Below are 19,826 nucleotides of genomic sequence, written 5' to 3'. Positions count from 1 at the left end.
GGATGCACAGAGCCTCGGCCAGTGCTGGCGCGTAAACGAGCAAGTCCACCAACAGCATAGCCTGACAAGACTGGACCCTCTTGGTTGCTCCTTGTGGCAAATCATAAACGCTGGGGAATTACCTCAAATGGTAGAGTGCTTGCTTCGCATGCGAGAGGTAGTGGGATCGATGCCCACATTCTCCAAAAATCACATTTTTTTGTGGATCCAAGAACGCTCCAGTTCACACTTCATGCAGCTTTGTCTAACGACAACCTACTGTCATGTAACAATGACAAGCAATTTTCATGTAACACTGATGTCACAATGTCAGATGAAAACGAATGACATGACTTACTTTCAGAGGAGCAGCGTAGCACACACAATTGATGCCGACAAACAAAGCTGTGGGAAGTTTCCTTAAAGCCAATGCAGAGGCTAAAGAAAAACAACAACTTAAAATGTACCTCATGTCCAGTACAGGGATCAAACCCACGACCTTGGCGTTATTAGCAACACGCTCTAACCAACTGAGCTAACCGGCCGCTTGCATCATATCACCATTTTTAGCAGGCACAGAGCCTCGGACAGTGCTGGCGCGTAAACGAGCAAGTCCACCAACAGCATAGCCTGACAAGACTGGACCCTCTTGGTTGCTCCTTATGGCAAATCATAAAAGCTGGGCAATTAGCTCAAATGGTAGAGCGCTTGCTTCGCATGCGAGAGGTAGTTGGATCGATGCCCACATTCTCCAAAAATCACATTTTTTTGTGGATCCAAGAACGCTCCAGTTCACACTTCATGCAGCTTTGTCTAACGACAACCTACTGTCATGTAACAATGACAAGCAACTTTCATGTAACACTGATGTCACAATGTCAGATGAAAACGAATGACATGACTTACTTTCAGAGGAGCAGCGTAGCACACACAATTGATGCCAACAAACAAAGCTGTGGGAAGTTTCCTTGAAGCCAATGCAGAGGCTAAAGAAAATCAACAACTCAAAATGTACCTCATGTCCAGTACAGGGATCGAACCCACGACCTTGGCTTTATTAGCATCACGCACTAACCAACTGAGCTAACCGGCCACTTGCAACATATCAACATTTTTAGGATGCACAGATCCTCGGACAGTGCTGGCGCGTAAACGAGCAAGTCCACCAACAGCATAGCCTGACAAGACTGGACCCTCTTGGTTGCTCCTTGTTGCAAATCATAAATGCTGGGGAATTAGCTCAAATGGTAGAGCGCTTGCTTCGCATGCGAGAGGTTGTGGGATCGATGCCCACATTCTCCAAAAATCAATTTTTTTTGTGGATCCAAGAACGCTCCAGTTCACACTTCATGCAGCTTTGTCTAAGGACAACCTACTGTCATGTAACAATGACAAGCAACTTTCATGTAACACTGATGTCACAATGTCAGATGAAAACGAATGACATGACTTACTTTCAGAGGAGCAGCGTTGCACACACAATTGATGCCAACAAACAAAGCTGTGGGAAGTTTCCTTGAAGCCAATGCAGAGGATAAAGAAAAGCATAAACACAAGATGTATCTCATTGCCAGTACGGGAATCGAACCCACGACCTTGGGGTTATTAGCACCACACTCTAACCAACTGAGCTAACCAGCCACTTGAAATATATTACAATTTTTAGGATGCACAGAGCCTCGGACAGTGCTGGCGCGTAAACGAGCAAGTCCACCAACAGCATAGCCTGACAAGACTGGATCCTCTTGGTTGCTCCTTGTGGCAAATCATAAATGCTGGGGAATTAGCTCAAATGGTACAGTGCTTGCTTCGCATGCGAGAGGTTGTGGAATCGATACCCACATTCTCCAAAAAACATTTTTTTTTGTGGATCCAAGAACGCTCCAGTTCACACTTCATGCAGCTTTGTCTAACGACAACCTACTGTCATGTAACAATGACAAGCAACTTTCATGTAACACTGATGTCACAATGTCAGATGAAAACGAATGACATGACTTACTTTCAGAGGAGCAGCGTAGCACACACAATTGATGCCAACAAACAAAGCTGTGGGAAGTTTCCTTGAAGCCAATGCAGAGGCTAAAGAAAAACAACAACTTAAATTGTACCTCATGACCAGTACAGGGATCAAAACCACGACCTTGGTTTATTAGCATCACGCTCTAACCAACTGAGCTAACCGGCCGCTTGCAACATAGCAACATTTTTAGGATGCACAGAGCCTCGGCCAGTGCTGGCGCGTAAACGAGCAAGTCCACCAACAGCATAGCCTGACAAGACTGGACCCTCTTGGTTGCTCCTTGTGGCAAATCATAACCGCTGGGGCATTAGCTCAAATGGTAGAGTGCTTGCTTCGCATGCGAGAGATAGTGGGATCGATGCCAACATTCTCCAAAAATCACATTTTTTTGTGGATCCAAGAACGCTCCAGTTCACACTTCATGCAGCTTTGTCTAACGACAACCTCTGTCTTGTAACAATGACAAGCAACTTTCATGTAACACTGATGTCACAATGTCAGATGAAAAGAATGACATGACTTACTTTCAGAGGAGCAGCGTAGCACACACAATTGATGCCAACAAACAAAGCTGTGGGAAGTTTCCTTGAAGCCAATGCAGAGGCTAAAGAAAAACAACAACTTAAAATGTACCTCATGTCCAGTACGGGGATCAAACCTACGACCTTGGTTATTAGCACCATGCTCTAACCAAATGAGCTAACCGTCCACTTGTAACATATCACCATTTTTAGCATGCACAGAGCCTCTGACAGTGCTGGCGCGTAAACGAGCAAGTCCACCAACAGCATAGCCTGACAAGACTGGACCCTCTTGGTTGCTTCTTGTGGCAAATTATAAACCCTGGGGAATAAGCTCAAATGGTAGAGTGCTTGCTTCGCATGCGAGAGGAAGTGGGAACGATACCCACATTCTCCAAAAAACATTTTTTTTTGTGGATCCAAGAACGCTCCAGTTCACACTTCATGCAGCTTTGTCTAAAGACAACCTACTGTCATGTAACAATGACAAGCAACTTTCATGTAACACTGATGTCACAATGTCAGATGAAAACGAATGACATGACTTACTTTCAGAGGAGCAGCGTAGCACACACAATTGATGCCGACAAACAAAGCTGTGGGAAGTTTCCTTGAAGCCAATGCAGAGGATAAAGAAAAACAACGACTTAAAAGATACCTCCTGTCCAGTACGGGGAGCGAACCCACGAACTTGGCGTTATTAGCATCACGCTCTAACCAACTGAGCTAACCAGCCGCTTGCAACATAGCAACATTTTTAGGATGCACAGAGCCTCGGCCAGTGCTGGCGCGTAAACGAGCAAGTCCACCAACAGCATAGCCTGACAAGACTGGACCCTCTTGGTTGCTCCTTGTGGCAAATCATAAACGCTGGGGAATTAGCTCAAATGGTAGAGCGCTTGCTTCGCATGCGAGAGGCAGTGGGATCGATGCCCACATTCTCCAAAAATCACATTTTTTTGTGGATCCAAGAACGCTCCAGTTCACACTTCATGCAGCTTTGTCTAACGACAACCTACTGTCATGTAACAATGACAAGCAACTTTCATGTAACACTGATGTCACAATGTCAGATGAAAAAGAATGACATGACTTACTTTCAGAGGAGCAGCGTAGCACACACAATTGATGCCAACAAACAAAGCTGTGGGAACTTTCCTTGAAGCCAATGCAGAGGATGAAGAAAAACAACAACTTAAAATGTACCTACTGTCCAGTACGGGGATCGAACCCACGAGCTTGGCGTTGTTAGCACCACGCTTTAACCAACTGAGCTAACCGGCCGCTTGAAACATTGCAATATTTTTTGGATGCACAGAGCCTCGGCCAGTGCTGGCGCGTAAACGAGCAAGTCCACCAACAGCATAGCCTGACAAGACTGGACCCTCTTGGTTGCTTCTTGTGGTAAATTATAAACCCTGGGGAATAAGCTCAAATGGTAGAGTGCTTGCTTCGCATGCGAGAGGTAGTGGGAACGATACCCACATTCTCCAAAAAACAATTTTTTTTGTGGATCCAAGAACGCTCCAGTTCACACTTCATGCAGCTTTGTCTAACGACAACCTACTGTCATGTAACAATGACAAGCAACTTTCATGTAACACTGATGTCACAATGTCAGATGAAAAAGAATGACATGACTTACTTTCAGAGGAGCAGCGTAGCACACACAATTGATGCCAACAAACAAAGCTGTGGGAAGTTTCCTTGAAGCCAATGCAGAGGCTAAAGAAAAACAAGAAATTAAATTGTACCTCATGTCCAGTACAGGGATCGAACCCACGGCCTTGATTTATTAGCATCACGCTCTAACCAACTGAGCTAACCGGCCACTTGCAACATATCAACATTTTTTTAGGATGCACAGAGCCTCGGACAGTGCTGGCGCGTAAACGAGCAAGTCCACCAACAGCATAGCCTGACAAGACTGGACCCTCTTGGTTGCTCCTTGTGGCAAATCATAACTGCTGGGGAATTAGCTCAAATGGTAGAGTGCTTGCTTTGCATGAGAGAGGTTGTGGGATCGATGCCCACATTCTCCAAAAATCAATTTTTTTTGTGGATCCAAGAACGCTCCAGTTCACACTTCATGCAGCTTTGTCTAAGGACAACCTACTGTCATGTAACAATGACAAGCAACTTTCATGTAACACTGATGTCACAATGTCAGATGAAAACGAATGACATGACTTACTTTCAGAGGAGCAGCGTTGCACACACAATTGATGCCAACAAACAAAGCTGTGGGAAGTTTCCTTGAAGCCAATGCAGAGGATAAAGAAAAGCATAAACACAAGATGTATCTCATTGCCAGTACGGGAATCGAACCCACGACCTTGGGGTTATTAGCATCACGCTCTAACCAACTGAGCTAACCAGCCGCTTGCAACATAGCAACATTTTTAGGATGCACAGAGCCTCGGCCAGTGCTGGCGCGTAAACGAGCAAGTCCACCAACAGCATAGCCTGACAAGACTGGACCCTCTTGGTTGCTCCTTGTGGCAAATCATAAACCCTGGGGAATTAGCTCAAATGGTAGAGCGCTTGCTTCGCATGCGAGAGGCAGTGGGATCGATGCCCACATTCTCCAAAAATCACATTTTTTTGTGGATCCAAGAACGCTCCAGTTCACACTTCATGCAGCTTTGTCTAACGACAACCTACTGTCATGTAACAATGAAAAGCAACTTTCATGTAACACTGATGTCACAATGTCAGATGAAAAAGAATGACATGACTTACTTTCAGAGGAGCAGCGTAGCACACACAATTGATGCCAACAAACAAAGCTGTGGGAAGTTTCCTTGAAGCCAATGCAGAGGCTAAAGAAAAACAAGAAATTAAATTGTACCTCATGTCCAGTACAGGGATCGAACCCACGGCCTTGATTTATTAGCATCACGCTCTAACCAACTGAGCTAACCGGCCACTTGCAACATATCAACATTTTTTTAGGATGCACAGAGCCTCGGACAGTGCTGGCGCGTAAACGAGCAAGTCCACCAACAGCATAGCCTGACAAGACTGGACCCTCTTGGTTGCTCCTTGTGGCAAATCATAACTGCTGGGGAATTAGCTCAAATGGTAGAGTGCTTGCTTTGCATGAGAGAGGTTGTGGGATCGATGCCCACATTCTCCAAAAATCAATTTTTTTTGTGGATCCAAGAACGCTCCAGTTCACACTTCATGCAGCTTTGTCTAAGGACAACCTACTGTCATGTAACAATGACAAGCAACTTTCATGTAACACTGATGTCACAATGTCAGATGAAAACGAATGACATGACTTACTTTCAGAGGAGCAGCGTTGCACACACAATTGATGCCAACAAACAAAGCTGTGGGAAGTTTCCTTGAAGCCAATGCAGAGGATAAAGAAAAGCATAAACACAAGATGTATCTCATTGCCAGTACGGGAATCGAACCCACGACCTTGGGGTTATTAGCACCACACTCTAACCAACTGAGCTAACCAGCCACTTGAAATATATTACAATTTTTAGGATGCACAGAGCCTCGGACAGTGCTGGCGCGTAAACGAGCAAGTCCACCAACAGCATAGCCTGACAAGACTGGATCCTCTTGGTTGCTCCTTGTGGCAAATCATAAATGCTGGGGAATTAGCTCAAATGGTACAGTGCTTGCTTCGCATGCGAGAGGTTGTGGAATCGATACCCACATTCTCCAAAAAACATTTTTTTTTGTGGATCCAAGAACGCTCCAGTTCACACTTCATGCAGCTTTGTCTAACGACAACCTACTGTCATGTAACAATGACAAGCAACTTTCATGTAACACTGATGTCACAATGTCAGATGAAAACGAATGACATGACTTACTTTCAGAGGAGCAGCGTAGCACACACAATTGATGCCAACAAACAAAGCTGTGGGAAGTTTCCTTGAAGCCAATGCAGAGGCTAAAGAAAAACAACAACTTAAATTGTACCTCATGACCAGTACAGGGATCAAACCCACGACCTTGGTTTATTAGCATCACGCTCTAACCAACTGAGCTAACCGGCCGCTTGCAACATAGCAACATTTTTAGGATGCACAGAGCCTCGGCCAGTGCTGGCGCGTAAACGAGCAAGTCCACCAACAGCATAGCCTGACAAGACTGGACCCTCTTGGTTGCTCCTTGTGGCAAATCATAAATGCTGGGGAATTAGCTCAAATGGTACAGTGCTTGCTTCGCATGCGAGAGGTTGTGGAATCGATACCCACATTCTCCAAAAAACATTTTTTTTTGTGGATCCAAGAACGCTCCAGTTCACACTTCATGCAGCTTTGTCTAACGACAACCTACTGTCATGTAACAATGACAAGCAACTTTCATGTAACACTGATGTCACAATGTCAGATGAAAACGAATGACATGACTTACTTTCAGAGGAGCAGCGTAGCACACACAATTGATGCCAACAAACAAAGCTGTGGGAAGTTTCCTTGAAGCCAATGCAGAGGCTAAAGAAAAACAACAACTTAAATTGTACCTCATGACCAGTACAGGGATCAAAACCACGACCTTGGTTTATTAGCATCACGCTCTAACCAACTGAGCTAACCGGCCGCTTGCAACATAGCAACATTTTTAGGATGCACAGAGCCTCGGCCAGTGCTGGCGCGTAAACGAGCAAGTCCACCAACAGCATAGCCTGACAAGACTGGACCCTCTTGGTTGCTCCTTGTGGCAAATCATAACCGCTGGGGCATTAGCTCAAATGGTAGAGTGCTTGCTTCGCATGCGAGAGATAGTGGGATCGATGCCCACATTCTCCAAAAATCACATTTTTTTGTGGATCCAAGAACGCTCCAGTTCACACTTCATGCAGCTTTGTCTAACGACAACCTCTGTCTTGTAACAATGACAAGCAACTTTCATGTAACACTGATGTCACAATGTCAGATGAAAAGAATGACATGACTTACTTTCAGAGGAGCAGCGTAGCACACACAATTGATGCCAACAAACAAAGCTGTGGGAAGTTTCCTTGAAGCCAATGCAGAGGCTAAAGAAAAACAACAACTTAAAATGTACCTCATGTCCAGTACGGGGATCAAACCTACGACCTTGGCGTTATTAGCACCATGCTCTAACCAAATGAGCTAACCGTCCACTTGTAACATATCACCATTTTTAGCATGCACAGAGCCTCTGACAGTGCTGGCGCGTAAACGAGCAAGTCCACCAACAGCATAGCCTGACAAGACTGGACCCTCTTGGTTGCTTCTTGTGGCAAATTATAAACCCTGGGGAATAAGCTCAAATGGTAGAGTGCTTGCTTCGCATGCGAGAGGTAGTGGGAACGATACCCACATTCTCCAAAAAACATTTTTTTTTGTGGATCCAAGAACGCTCCAGTTCACACTTCATGCAGCTTTGTCTAAAGACAACCTACTGTCATGTAACAATGACAAGCAACTTTCATGTAACACTGATGTCACAATGTCAGATGAAAACGAATGACATGACTTACTTTCAGAGGAGCAGCGTAGCACACACAATTGATGCCGACAAACAAAGCTGTGGGAAGTTTCCTTGAAGCCAATGCAGAGGATAAAGAAAAACAACGACTTAAAAGATACCTCCTGTCCAGTACGGGGAGCGAACCCACGAACTTGGCGTTATTAGCATCACGCTCTAACCAACTGAGCTAACCAGCCGCTTGCAACATAGCAACATTTTTAGGATGCACAGAGCCTCGGCCAGTGCTGGCGCGTAAACGAGCAAGTCCACCAACAGCATAGCCTGACAAGACTGGACCCTCTTGGTTGCTCCTTGTGGCAAATCATAAACGCTGGGGAATTAGCTCAAATGGTAGAGCGCTTGCTTCGCATGCGAGAGGCAGTGGGATCGATGCCCACATTCTCCAAAAATCACATTTTTTTGTGGATCCAAGAACGCTCCAGTTCACACTTCATGCAGCTTTGTCTAACGACAACCTACTGTCATGTAACAATGACAAGCAACTTTCATGTAACACTGATGTCACAATGTCAGATGAAAAAGAAAGACATGACTTACTTTCAGAGGAGCAGCGTAGCACACACAATTGATGCCAACAAACAAAGCTGTGGGAACTTTCCTTGAAGCCAATGCAGAGGATGAAGAAAAACAACAACTTAAAATGTACCTACTGTCCAGTACGGGGATCGAACCCACGAGCTTGGCGTTGTTAGCACCACGCTTTAACCAACTGAGCTAACCGGCCGCTTGAAACATTGCAATATTTTTTGGATGCACAGAGCCTCGGCCAGTGCTGGCGCGTAAACGAGCAAGTCCACCAACAGCATAGCCTGACAAGACTGGACCCTCTTGGTTGCTTCTTGTGGTAAATTATAAACCCTGGGGAATAAGCTCAAATGGTAGAGTGCTTGCTTCGCATGCGAGAGGTAGTGGGAACGATACCCACATTCTCCAAAAAACAATTTTTTTTGTGGATCCAAGAACGCTCCAGTTCACACTTCATGCAGCTTTGTCTAACGACAACCTACTGTCATGTAACAATGACAAGCAACTTTCATGTAACACTGATGTCACAATGTCAGATGAAAAAGAATGACATGACTTACTTTCAGAGGAGCAGCGTAGCACACACAATTGATGCCAACAAACAAAGCTGTGGGAAGTTTCCTTGAAGCCAATGCAGAGGCTAAAGAAAAACTACAACTTAAAATGTACCTCTTGTCCAGTACAGGGATAGAACCCACGACCTTGGTTTATTAGCATCACGCTCTAACCAACTGAGCTAACCGGCCTCTTGCAACATAGCAACATTTTTAGGATGCACAGAGCCTCGGCCAGTGCTGGCGCGTAAACGAGCAAGTCCACCAACAGCATAGCCTGACAAGACTGGACCCTCTTGGTTGCTCCTTGTGGCAAATCATATATGTAGGGGAATTAGCTCAAATGGTAGAGCGCTTGCTTCGCATGCGAGAGGTAGTGGGATCGATGCCCACATTCTCCAAAAATCAATTTTTTTTGTGGATCCAAGAACGCTCCAGTTCACACTTCCTGCAGCTTTGTCTAACGACAACCTACTGTCATGTAACAATGACAAGCAACTTTCATGTAACACTGATGTCACAATGTCAGATGAAAACGAATGACATGACTTACTTTCAGAGGAGCAGCGTAGCACACACAATTGATGCCAACAAACAAAGCTGTGGGAAGTTTTCTTAAGCCAATGCAGAGGCTAAAGAAAAACAACAACTTAAAATGTACCTCATGTCCAGTACGGGGATCAAACCCACAACCTTGGCGTTATTAGCAACACGCTCTAACCAACTGAGCTAACCGGCCGCTTGCAACATATCAACATTTTTAGGATGCACAGAGCCTCGGACAGTGCTGGAGCGTAAACGAGCAAGTCCACCAACAGCATAGCCTGACAAGACTGGATCCTCTTGGTTGCTCCTTGTGGCAAATCATAAATGCTGGGGAATTAGCTCAAATGGTACAGTGCTTGCTTCGCATGCGAGAGGTTGTGGGATCGATACCCACATTCTCCAAAAAACAATTTTTTTTGTGGATCCAAGAACGCTCCAGTTCACACTTCATGCAGCTTTGTCTAACGACAACCTACTGTCATGTAACAATGACAAGCAACTTTCATGTAACACTGATGTCACAATGTCAGATGAAAACGAATGACATGACTTACTTTCAGAGGAGCAGCGTAGCACACACAATTGATGCCAACAAACAAAGCTGTGGGAAGTTTCCTTGAAGCCAATGCAGAGGCTAAAGAAAAACAACAACTTAAATTGTACCTCATGTCCAGTACAGGGATCAAAACCACGACCTTCGTTTATTAGCATCACGCTCTAACCAACTGAGCTAACCGGCCGCTTGCAACATAGCAACATTTTTAGGATGCACAGAGCCTCGGCCAGTGCTGGCGCGTAAACGAGCAAGTCCACCAACAGCATAGCCTGACAAGACTGGACCCTCTTGGTTGCTCCTTGTGGAAAATCATAACCGCTGGGGCATTAGCTCAAATGGTAGAGTGCTTGCTTCGCATGCGAGAGGTAGTGGGATCGATGCCCACATTCTCCAAAAATCACATTTTTTTGTGGATCCAAGAACGCTCCAGTTCACACTTCATGCAGCTTTGTCTAACGACAACCTCTGTCATGTAACAATGACAAGCAACTTTCATGTAACACTGATGTCACAATGTCAGATGAAAACGAATGACATGACTTACTTTCAGAGGAGCAGCGTAGCACACACAATTGATGCCAACAAACAAAGCTGTGGGAAGTTTCCTTGAAGCCAATGCAGAGGCTAAAGAAAAACTACAACTTAAAATGTACCTCTTGTCCAGTACAGGGATGGAACCCACGACCTTGGTTTATTAGCATCACGCTCTAACCAACTGAGCTAACCGGCCTCTTGCAACATAGCAACATTTTTAGGATGCACAGAGCCTCGGCCAGTGCTGGCGCGTAAACGAGCAAGTCCACCAACAGCATAGCCTGACAAGACTGGACCCTCTTGGTTGCTCCTTGTGGCAAATCTTAAATGTAGGGGAATTAGCTCAAATGGTAGAGCGCTTGCTTCGCATGCGAGAGGTAGTGGGATCGATGCCCACATTCTCCAAAAATCAATTTTTTTTGTGGATCCAAGAACGCTCCAGTTCACACTTCCTGCAGCTTTGTCTAACGACAACCTACTGTCATGTAACAATGACAAGCAACTTTCATGTAACACTGATGTCACAATGTCAGATGAAAACGAATGACATGACTTACTTTCAGAGGAGCAGCGTAGCACACACAATTGATGCCAACAAACAAAGCTGTGGGAAGTTTTCTTAAGCCAATGCAGAGGCTAAAGAAAAACAACAACTTAAAATGTACCTCATGTCCAGTACGGGGATCAAACCCACAACCTTGGCGTTATTAGCAACACGCTCTAACCAACTGAGCTAACCGGCCGCTTGCAACATATCAACATTTTTAGGATGCACAGAGCCTCGGACAGTGCTGGAGCGTAAACGAGCAAGTCCACCAACAGCATAGCCTGACAAGACTGGATCCTCTTGGTTGCTCCTTGTGGCAAATCATAAATGCTGGGGAATTAGCTCAAATGGTACAGTGCTTGCTTCGCATGCGAGAGGTTGTGGGATCGATACCCACATTCTCCAAAAAACAATTTTTTTTGTGGATCCAAGAACGCTCCAGTTCACACTTCATGCAGCTTTGTCTAACGACAACCTACTGTCATGTAACAATGACAAGCAACTTTCATGTAACACTGATGTCACAATGTCAGATGAAAACGAATGACATGACTTACTTTCAGAGGAGCAGCGTAGCACACACAATTGATGCCAACAAACAAAGCTGTGGGAAGTTTCCTTGAAGCCAATGCAGAGGCTAAAGAAAAACAACAACTTAAATTGTACCTCATGTCCAGTACAGGGATCAAAACCACGACCTTCGTTTATTAGCATCACGCTCTAACCAACTGAGCTAACCGGCCGCTTGCAACATAGCAACATTTTTAGGATGCACAGAGCCTCGGCCAGTGCTGGCGCGTAAACGAGCAAGTCCACCAACAGCATAGCCTGACAAGACTGGACCCTCTTGGTTGCTCCTTGTGGAAAATCATAACCGCTGGGGCATTAGCTCAAATGGTAGAGTGCTTGCTTCGCATGCGAGAGGTAGTGGGATCGATGCCCACATTCTCCAAAAATCACATTTTTTTGTGGATCCAAGAACGCTCCAGTTCACACTTCATGCAGCTTTGTCTAACGACAACCTCTGTCATGTAACAATGACAAGCAACTTTCATGTAACACTGATGTCACAATGTCAGATGAAAACGAATGACATGACTTACTTTCAGAGGAGCAGCGTAGCACACACAATTGATGCCAACAAACAAAGCTGTGGGAAGTTTCCTTGAAGCCAATGCAGAGGCTAAAGAAAAACTACAACTTAAAATGTACCTCTTGTCCAGTACAGGGATGGAACCCACGACCTTGGTTTATTAGCATCACGCTCTAACCAACTGAGCTAACCGGCCTCTTGCAACATAGCAACATTTTTAGGATGCACAGAGCCTCGGCCAGTGCTGGCGCGTAAACGAGCAAGTCCACCAACAGCATAGCCTGACAAGACTGGACCCTCTTGGTTGCTCCTTGTGGCAAATCATAAATGTAGGGGAATTAGCTCAAATGGTAGAGCGCTTGCTTCGCATGCGAGAGGTAGTGGGATCGATGCCCACATTCTCCAAAAATCACATTTTTTTGTGGATCCAAGAACGCTCCAGTTCACACTTCATGCAGCTTTGTCTAACGACAACCTACAGTCATGTAACAATGACAAGCAACTTTCATGTAACACTGATGTCACAATGTCAGATGAAAACGAATGACATGACTTACTTTCAGAGGAGCAGCGTAGCACACACAATTGATGCCAACAAACAAAGCTGTGGGAAGTTTCCTTGAAGCCAATGCAGAGGCTAAAGAAAAACAACAACTTAAAATGTACCTCATGTCCAGCACGGGGATCAAACCCACAACCTTGGCGTTATTAGCAACACGCTCTAACCAACTGAGCTAACCGGCCGCTTGCAACATATCAACATTTTTAGGATGCACAGAGCCTCGGACAGTGCTGGAGCGTAAACGAGCAAGTCCACCAACAGCATAGCCTGACAAGACTGGATCCTCTTGGTTGCTCCTTGTGGCAAATCATAAATGCTGGGGAATTAGCTCAAATGGTACAGTGCTTGCTTCGCATGCGAGAGGTTGTGCGATCGATACCCACATTCTCCAAAAAACAATTTTTTTTGTGGATCCAAGAACGCTCCAGTTCACACTTCATGCAGCTTTGTCTAACGACAACCTACTGTCATGTAACAATGACAAGCAACTTTCATGTAACACTGATGTCACAATGTCAGATGAAAACGAATGACATGACTTACTTTCAGAGGAGCAGCGTAGCACACACAATTGATGCCGACAAACAAAGCTGTGGGAAGTTTCCTTGAAGCCAATGCAGAGGATAAAGAAAAACAACGACTTAAAAGATACCTCCTGTCCAGTACGGGGAGCGAACCCACGAACTTGGCGTTATTAGCATCACGCTCTAACCAACTGAGCTAACCAGCCGCTTGCAACATAGCAACATTTTTAGGATGCACAGAGCCTCGGCCAGTGCTGGCGCGTAAACGAGCAAGTCCACCAACAGCATAGCCTGACAAGACTGGACCCTCTTGGTTGCTCCTTGTGGCAAATCATAAACGCTGGGGAATTAGCTCAAATGGTAGAGCGCTTGCTTCGCATGCGAGAGGCAGTGGGATCGATGCCCACATTCTCCAAAAATCACATTTTTTTGTGGATCCAAGAACGCTCCAGTTCACACTTCATGCAGCTTTGTCTAACGACAACCTACTGTCATGTAACAATGACAAGCAACTTTCATGTAACACTGATGTCACAATGTCAGATGAAAACGAATGACATGACTTACTTTCAGAGGAGCAGCGTAGCACACACAATTGATGCCAACAAACAAAGCTGTGGGAAGTTTCCTTGAAGCCAATGCAGAGGCTAAAGAAAAACAACAACTTAAAATGTACCTCATGTCCAGTACAGGGATCGAACCCACGGCCTTGATTTATTAGCATCACGCTCTAACCAACTGAGCTAACCGGCCGCTTGCAAATATCAACATTTTTTTAGGATGCACAGAGCCTCGGACAGTGCTGGCGCGTAAACGAGCAAGTCCACCAACAGCATAGCCTGACAAGACTGGACCCTCTTGGTTGCTCCTTGTGGCAAATCATAACTGCTGGGGAATTAGCTCAAATGGTAGAGTGCTTGCTTTGCATGAGAGAGGTTGTGGGATCGATGCCCACATTCTCCAAAAAACAATTTTTTTTGTGGATCCAAGAACGCTCCAGTTCACACTTCATGCAGCTTTGTCTAACGACAACCTACTGTCATGTAACAATGACAAGCAACTTTCATGTAACACTGATGTCACAATGTCAGATGAAAACGAATGACATGACTTACTTTCAGAGGAGCAGCGTAGCACACACAATTGATGCCAACGAACAAAGCTGTGGGAAGTTTCCTTGAAGCCAATGCAGAGGCTAAAGAAAAACAAGAAATTAAATTGTACCTCATGTCAGTACAGGGATCGAACCCACAACCTTGGTTTATTTGCATCACGCTCTAACCAACTGAGCTAACCGTCCGCTTGCAACATATCAACATTTTTAGGATGCACAGAGCCTCGGACAGTGCTGGCACGTAAACGAGCAAGTCCACCAACAGCATAGCCTGACAAGACTGGACCCTCTTGGTTGCTCCTTGTGGCAAATCATAAGCGCTGGGGCATTAGCTCAAATGGTAGAGTGCTTGCTTCGCATGCGAGAGGTAGTGGGATTGATGCCCACATTCTCCAAAAATCACATTTTTTTGTGGATCCAAGAACGCTCCAGTTCACACTTCATGCAGCTTTGTCTAACGACAACCTCTGTCATGTAACAATGACAAGCAACTTTCATGTAACACTGATGTCACAATGTCAGATGAAAACGAATGACATGACTTACTTTCAGAGGAGCAGCGTAGCACACACAATTGATGCCAACAAACAAAGCTGTGGGAAGTTTCCTTGAAGCCAATGCAGAGGCTAAAGAAAAACAACAACTTAAATTGTACCTCATGTCCAGTACAGGGATCAAAACCACGACCTTCGTTTATTAGCATCACGCTCTAACCAACTGAGCTAACCGGCCGCTTGCAACATAGCAACATTTTTAGGATGCACAGAGCCTCGGCCAGTGCTGGCGCGTAAACGAGCAAGTCCACCAACAGCATAGCCTGACAAGACTGGACCCTCTTGGTTGCTCCTTGTGGAAAATCATAACCGCTGGGGCATTAGCTCAAATGGTAGAGTGCTTGCTTCGCATGCGAGAGGTAGTGGGATCGATGCCCACATTCTCCAAAAATCACATTTTTTTGTGGATCCAAGAACGCTCCAGTTCACACTTCATGCAGCTTTGTCTAACGACAACCTCTGTCATGTAACAATGACAAGCAACTTTCATGTAACACTGATGTCACAATGTCGGATGAAAACGAATGACATGACTTACTTTCAGAGGAGCAGCGTAGCACACACAATTGATGCCAACAAACAAAGCTGTGGGAAGTTTCCTTGAAGCCAATGCAGAGGCTAAAGAAAAACTACAACTTAAAATGTACCTCTTGTCCAGTACAGGGATGGAACCCACGACCTTGGTTTATTAGCATCACGCTCTAACCAACTGAGCTAACCGGCCTCTTGCAACATAGCAACATTTTTAGGATGCACAGAGCCTCGGCCAGTGCTGGCGCGTAAACGAGCAAGTCCACCAACAGCATAGCCTGACAAGACTGGACCCTCTTGGTTGCTCCTTGTGGCAAATCTTAAATGTAGGGGAATTAGCTCAAATGGTAGAGCGCTTGCTTCGCATGCGAGAGGTAGTGGGATCGATGCCCACATTCTCCAAAAATCAATTTTTTTTGTGGATCCAAGAACGCTCCAGTTCACACTTCCTGCAGCTTTGTCTAACGACAACCTACTGTCATGTAACAATGACAAGCAACTTTCATGTAACACTGATGTCACAATGTCAGATGAAAACGAATGACATGACTTACTTTCAGAGGAGCAGCGTAGCACACACAATTGATGCCAACAAACAAAGCTGTGGGAAGTTTTCTTAAGCCAATGCAGAGGCTAAAGAAAAACAACAACTTAAAATGTACCTCATGTCCAGTACGGGGATCAAACCCACAACCTTGGCGTTATTAGCAACACGCTCTAACCAACTGAGCTAACCGGCCGCTTGCAACATATCAACATTTTTAGGATGCACAGAGCCTCGGACAGTGCTGGAGCGTAAACGAGCAAGTCCACCAACAGCATAGCCTGACAAGACTGGATCCTCTTGGTTGCTCCTTGTGGCAAATCATAAATGCTGGGGAATTAGCTCAAATGGTACAGTGCTTGCTTCGCATGCGAGAGGTTGTGGGATCGATACCCACATTCTCCAAAAAACAATTTTTTTTGTGGATCCAAGAACGCTCCAGTTCACACTTCATGCAGCTTTGTCTAACGACAACCTACTGTCATGTAACAATGACAAGCAACTTTCATGTAACACTGATGTCACAATGTCAGATGAAAACGAATGACATGACTTACTTTCAGAGGAGCAGCGTAGCACACACAATTGATGCCAACAAACAAAGCTGTGGGAAGTTTCCTTGAAGCCAATGCAGAGGCTAAAGAAAAACAACAACTTAAATTGTACCTCATGTCCAGTACAGGGATCAAAACCACGACCTTCGTTTATTAGCATCACGCTCTAACCAACTGAGCTAACCGGCCGCTTGCAACATAGCAACATTTTTAGGATGCACAGAGCCTCGGCCAGTGCTGGCGCGTAAACGAGCAAGTCCACCAACAGCATAGCCTGACAAGACTGGACCCTCTTGGTTGCTCCTTGTGGAAAATCATAACCGCTGGGGCATTAGCTCAAATGGTAGAGTGCTTGCTTCGCATGCGAGAGGTAGTGGGATCGATGCCCACATTCTCCAAAAATCACATTTTTTTGTGGATCCAAGAACGCTCCAGTTCACACTTCATGCAGCTTTGTCTAACGACAACCTCTGTCATGTAACAATGACAAGCAACTTTCATGTAACACTGATGTCACAATGTCAGATGAAAACGAATGACATGACTTACTTTCAGAGGAGCAGCGTAGCACACACAATTGATGCCAACAAACAAAGCTGTGGGAAGTTTCCTTGAAGCCAATGCAGAGGCTAAAGAAAAACTACAACTTAAAATGTACCTCTTGTCCAGTACAGGGATGGAACCCACGACCTTGGTTTATTAGCATCACGCTCTAACCAACTGAGCTAACCGGCCTCTTGCAACATAGCAACATTTTTAGGATGCACAGAGCCTCGGCCAGTGCTGGCGCGTAAACGAGCAAGTCCACCAACAGCATAGCCTGACAAGACTGGACCCTCTTGGTTGCTCCTTGTGGCAAATCATAAATGTAGGGGAATTAGCTCAAATGGTAGAGCGCTTGCTTCGCATGCGAGAGGTAGTGGGATCGATGCCCACATTCTCCAAAAATCACATTTTTTTGTGGATCCAAGAACGCTCCAGTTCACACTTCATGCAGCTTTGTCTAACGACAACCTACAGTCATGTAACAATGACAAGCAACTTTCATGTAACACTGATGTCACAATGTCAGATGAAAACGAATGACATGACTTACTTTCAGAGGAGCAGCGTAGCACACACAATTGATGCCAACAAACAAAGCTGTGGGAAGTTTCCTTGAAGCCAATGCAGAGGCTAAAGAAAAACAACAACTTAAAATGTACCTCATGTCCAGTACGGGGATCAAACCCACAACCTTGGCGTTATTAGCAACACGCTCTAACCAACTGAGCTAACCGGCCGCTTGCAACATATCAACATTTTTAGGATGCACAGAGCCTCGGACAGTGCTGGAGCGTAAACGAGCAAGTCCACCAACAGCATAGCCTGACAAGACTGGATCCTCTTGGTTGCTCCTTGTGGCAAATCATAAATGCTGGGGAATTAGCTCAAATGGTACAGTGCTTGCTTCGCATGCGAGAGGTTGTGCGATCGATACCCACATTCTCCAAAAAACAATTTTTTTTGTGGATCCAAGAACGCTCCAGTTCACACTTCATGCAGCTTTGTCTAACGACAACCTACTGTCATGTAACAATGACAAGCAACTTTCATGTAACACTGATGTCACAATGTCAGATGAAAACGAATGACATGACTTACTTTCAGAGGAGCAGCGTAGCACACACAATTGATGCCGACAAACAAAGCTGTGGGAAGTTTCCTTGAAGCCAATGCAGAGGATAAAGAAAAACAACGACTTAAAAGATACCTCCTGTCCAGTACGGGGAGCGAACCCACGAACTTGGCGTTATTAGCATCACGCTCTAACCAACTGAGCTAACCAGCCGCTTGCAACATAGCAACATTTTTAGGATGCACAGAGCCTCGGCCAGTGCTGGCGCGTAAACGAGCAAGTCCACCAACAGCATAGCCTGACAAGACTGGACCCTCTTGGTTGCTCCTTGTGGCAAATCATAAACGCTGGGGAATTAGCTCAAATGGTAGAGCGCTTGCTTCGCATGCGAGAGGCAGTGGGATCGATGCCCACATTCTCCAAAAATCACATTTTTTTGTGGATCCAAGAACGCTCCAGTTCACACTTCATGCAGCTTTGTCTAACGACAACCTACTGTCATGTAACAATGACAAGCAACTTTCATGTAACACTGATGTCACAATGTCAGATGAAAACGAATGACATGACTTACTTTCAGAGGAGCAGCGTAGCACACACAATTGATGCCAACAAACAAAGCTGTGGGAAGTTTCCTTGAAGCCAATGCAGAGGCTAAAGAAAAACAACAACTTAAAATGTACCTCATGTCCAGTACAGGGATCGAACCCACGACCTTGATTTATTAGCATCACGCTCTAACCAACTGAGCTAACCGGCCGCTTGCAAATATCAACATTTTTTTAGGATGCACAGAGCCTCGGACAGTGCTGGCGCGTAAACGAGCAAGTCCACCAACAGCATAGCCTGACAAGACTGGACCCTCTTGGTTGCTCCTTGTGGCAAATCATAACTGCTGGGGAATTAGCTCAAATGGTAGAGTGCTTGCTTTGCATGAGAGAGGTTGTGGGATCGATGCCCACATTCTCCAAAAAACAATTTTTTTTGTGGATCCAAGAACGCTCCAGTTCACACTTCATGCAGCTTTGTCTAACGACAACCTACTGTCATGTAACAATGACAAGCAACTTTCATGTAACACTGATGTCACAATGTCAGATGAAAACGAATGACATGACTTACTTTCAGAGGAGCAGCGTAGCACACACAATTGATGCCAACGAACAAAGCTGTGGGAAGTTTCCTTGAAGCCAATGCAGAGGCTAAAGAAAAACAAGAAATTAAATTGTACCTCATGTCAGTACAGGGATCGAACCCACAACCTTGGTTTATTTGCATCACGCTCTAACCAACTGAGCTAACCGTCCGCTTGCAACATATCAACATTTTTAGGATGCACAGAGCCTCGGACAGTGCTGGCACGTAAACGAGCAAGTCCACCAACAGCATAGCCTGACAAGACTGGACCCTCTTGGTTGCTCCTTGTGGCAAATCATAAGCGCTGGGGCATTAGCTCA

At 45.3% G+C, this 19,826-nt stretch overlaps 3 non-coding genes across 3 annotated transcripts; 1 reads left to right on the top strand and 2 right to left on the bottom strand.

Annotated features, from left to right (window-relative positions):
• The first annotated feature begins 1,208 nt into the window (after positions 1–1,208).
• Positions 1,209–1,281, top strand: trnaa-cgc (transfer RNA alanine (anticodon CGC)). Its single transcript has one exon. It is a non-coding gene; the product is annotated as a tRNA-Ala (tRNA).
• Positions 1,282–3,733: 2,452 nt separating this feature from the next.
• Positions 3,734–3,807, bottom strand: trnav-aac (transfer RNA valine (anticodon AAC)). Its single transcript has one exon. It is a non-coding gene; the product is annotated as a tRNA-Val (tRNA).
• Positions 3,808–8,663: 4,856 nt separating this feature from the next.
• On the bottom strand, positions 8,664–8,737 carry trnav-aac (transfer RNA valine (anticodon AAC)). Its single transcript has one exon. It is a non-coding gene; the product is annotated as a tRNA-Val (tRNA).
• Positions 8,738–19,826: the final 11,089 nt, after the last annotated feature.

Source organism: Salvelinus fontinalis, chromosome 22, assembly GCF_029448725.1.
Source record: "Salvelinus fontinalis isolate EN_2023a chromosome 22, ASM2944872v1, whole genome shotgun sequence".
Lineage (NCBI taxonomy): Eukaryota > Metazoa > Chordata > Actinopteri > Salmoniformes > Salmonidae > Salvelinus > Salvelinus fontinalis.
This window is presented reverse-complemented; position numbering and strand designations above follow the sequence as displayed.